Source organism: Typopeltis vanoorti, chromosome 7, assembly GCF_054136105.1.
Source record: "Typopeltis vanoorti isolate ZY-2024b chromosome 7, IOZ_Tvanoo_1.0, whole genome shotgun sequence".
Taxonomy (NCBI): domain Eukaryota; kingdom Metazoa; phylum Arthropoda; class Arachnida; order Uropygi; family Thelyphonidae; genus Typopeltis; species Typopeltis vanoorti.
In genome coordinates, this window is record NC_143555.1 from 112292043 (window position 1) to 112295735 (window position 3693).

Here is a 3693-nt window from a genome sequence, read left to right on the forward strand (position 1 = left end):
AGAAAAAAGTATCGTCGTCACCAGAGCTGATAAAGGTAATGCCACTGTCGTTCTTAACACCTCAGAATATAATTGGAAAATGGATATTATTCTCCGTGATCGCGCAACCTACATACCACTTGAACACGATCCCACAAAAACTCAAGTTAAAAAAACTTCTTAAAAAAGTGTCCTCCTGACATTACAAAAAAACTCAAAGCATTCGGTTCTCGTCCCCCCCCCCCGTATATACGGTTCGCCTAAAATCCATAAACCTAATTCTCCCCTAAGACCTGTAGTAGATGCCACCACTTCACCTTTCTACAAATTGTCAAAGCAGCTAGCTAACTCTTTGACTCCTCCCCTCACTAGTCTTACCACATCTTATGTAAAAAAACTCTACCCACTTTAAAAACTTAATTGAAAATCTTACTTTAAATAGTACAGACATATTGGTCAACTTTCACATCATCTCATTGTTTACCAAAATTCCCCTAACCGAAACCTTAACACTCTTAAAAAACGTTTTTTCTTCCGATATCTTATATCACTTTTCCTTTTCGATCAACTCTGGTTATTTTTCTTGGAAGAACAAAATCTACAAACAGATAGAGGGAACTGCCATGGGTTCCCCCTCTAGCTAATTTTTACATGGAAAAATTTGAAAATCGAGCCATAGACGCTTCCCTTCTAAAACCTTATATCTGGCTAAGATATGATGTGTTCTATTATTGGCCTCATAGCCCAGACATAGATTCCTTCTTCAGTCACGTCAATAGTCTACATCCAAGAATCCAGTTTACGATGGAAAAGTAAAATAACAATAGTCTACCCTTCCTGGACACCTTAGTAACACGCCTTCCTAATGGTAACCTTTCTTTCTCGATATATAGAAAACCTACTCATACAGGAAGATACATTCATAAACTCTTCCACCACCACCATCCCTCTCAGCAATATGGCATTATTAAAACACTAACCAATAGAGTCCACAATCTTTGTTCCAGTGAAACTGCCCATTCAGCTGAACTCACACGCATACACAACACCTTCCTTTCCAATGACCACAGGATTAAAAAAATAATCAAATCCCTCCCCATTCCCCGACCACCTCTTCAGTAGGACTACAGAAATGCCATCACCATACCTGTACATCCGTGGTACTTCCGAAAAAATAGCCAGATCATTAAAAAAGTAAAACCTCCATACAGCTTTTAAGTTCTACTGTAAACTTGTTACTCTTATCCATTCCACCAAAGACCAGCTCCCTCCTCTCTCAGTGCCTGGAGTATATAGCGTACCTTGTTGCTGTAAACTAGCTTACTTCGGACAGACAGGCAGGTTAGCATCCATTCGGTTAGAAGAACACAGATCTTACATCTGCAATCACGATTATGGTCATTCTGGCCTTGCAGACCATGTTTTGGATACTACCCACAGGATCTCCTGGAAAAAAACGACCATGCTCCACCATAGTAAATTCGAAAGAGAAAGACTGTTTTTTGAATCTGCATCGGCACTCAGGAATCAACCTAATTTAAACAAATACGGTTGCATTAAACTTCCCAAAATTTGGGAAACATTATTATTAGAGATCCCTCTTTACATCCTAGGCCACCAGCAAATCCCCATCGAGGGCGCACCACCTAGATAGGACTTCAGTTTCACTCACTATTGCATTGCTTTGGTGTGTGTGTGTGTTGTTACAACAATTTTTTTGTAATCCCGGAAGATGTCTCTGTGACAGAGTCGAAATATTGGAAGTATTAAAATTATTTTTAATCCTTTCTCAGTGCTGATAATTATTCCATTAAACCTCAAAAATGAATGGTTTAAATAGAGGGGACAGTGAGTTGTAGTGGAGTAGTGTTTCCTCCTACCATGAGTCCAAGGACTCCTTGGAGGTAATAATAATCATATACTACTAATAATAATAGTATACTCACACTAATAATAATATATTAATCTGTATAGCCTTAGTTGCTTCGATCGCAGTTTCAACAAACAACACAATCGCTTATAAAAAATAATATAAAATAAAATTCCAGTAAATTAATTAGCATTTCCACACTAACTTTTTATTATTTTATTTATCTTTTTAATATTTATATTTATATTTAATATTTATAATTTTTATTTAATTTAATTTATATTTTTAATTTAATATATGTAAATTTTTCATGTAGTACTATCATATCCTGTACAACCCTTGAGGGTATATATCAGGAATTTGATGATAATTTATTTTTAATATTTATATTTTTTATTTATATATTTTTATTTAATTTTATTTATATTTATATGTTTAATTGTATTTTATTTGTAATAGTTCTCTTTATACATTAATTCATTTGGTTATTGAAATGTAAAAAGATAAAATTATGAATGTGATGACTTTGTTGGGCTCACAGACGCTAATTCTTAACTTGCCTTAGTAATGAAATGCCAGGTTTCGTAATAATGAACTAACCATACTCTATTATGAGTCCTTTATTTAAAAGTAACTATTAGTGTTTATTCAAATTTGTACTGCAGTGCTACATCATCGGAACACTTTTTGGAGCTGGTAGATGGCAGTTGCGCCTAGTTAAATTGTAGAATGTAGCGTTATGTAGATAGAGGTTAAGTAGCGTAGACATCGGGCTGCGTTAAGTGGAGTACTCTGCCGCGAAGAGTTTTTGAACTTGTTGGAAGTGTTGCATAATAATAATTCATTAGGTATTATTATTTTTTTCTGTCCTTTAATCTCTAACCGGAAACCAATGGGATTCGATTATAAGTTGCATACTGATCTTATGAACGATTGAGTGTATTCCTCGGTAGTATAGTGGTTAGTATCCCCGCCTGTCACGCGGGAGACCGGGGTTCGATTCCCCGCCGGGGAGCAATTTTTTTCATTCTGTTTACGTAAGTTTTCTTTCGTCATTTATTCTCTTTAAATTTAAATTTCATCTAATGATTTAATTTCTATTTCTATTTTTAATTTAATTTTATTTTTAATAGTTCTGTTCACACACTAATTACAGAAAACTATATACGTAGCTAGTTGAAAAAAATCTCTAATATTTTATACAGAAGTGTCTTTACTTAGAAATCAAAATAATCTGAATTATATCATCGTATTTGCAGAGACATTAGACTCATGCAAAATTCTTAATATCTAAACTTTCATTATATTTGCGCAAATCGATGAACATTAAAAAGTAATTTACCCACTTTATAGTTATTGCAGTTTAATTGCAAATGTATGCAACAAAAAATAAACAAAATTTCTCATCAAGACCATTTAAAAATGTTTTTATTTTTTCCAAAAGATAAAGAAAGGGCAAACAGCTAGAAAGATAAAGAGATGAAAAATGCTAATGTAAATGGGATGAAGGGAACGAATAGATATTACTGTAAGGATGAAAAAAGTATTATCTAAAAACGTCTGCATTTAAATGAAAAAGAAATCAAGAATTGTTGGAAACATTATGATAATGAGAAAGGTAATTTTTTTTTCAAAAAAAAATTGAAAAATAAATTGCCCTATATTGTCTTTAACATGTAGTAAAAAAGGTATTTGCGTATGATTTGCATATTGCAGTATAAACTGGTTAATCATGACTTACTGGAAGTTATAATCTCTTAGCATCTTATAATAAGCTAGTTTCCTTGTTACTTGGCGACTTTCAACAGTATTTTATAGATTAAAAAACTAAAAGTGCATTTTAA

General features: G+C 33.2%; 1 non-coding gene across 1 annotated transcript; it reads left to right on the forward strand.

Moving 5' to 3' along the window:
• The first annotated feature begins 2792 nt into the window (after positions 1-2792).
• TRNAD-GUC (transfer RNA aspartic acid (anticodon GUC)) lies at positions 2793-2864 on the forward strand. Its single transcript has one exon. It is a non-coding gene; the product is annotated as a tRNA-Asp (tRNA).
• The last annotated feature ends 829 nt before the right edge of the window (positions 2865-3693 follow it).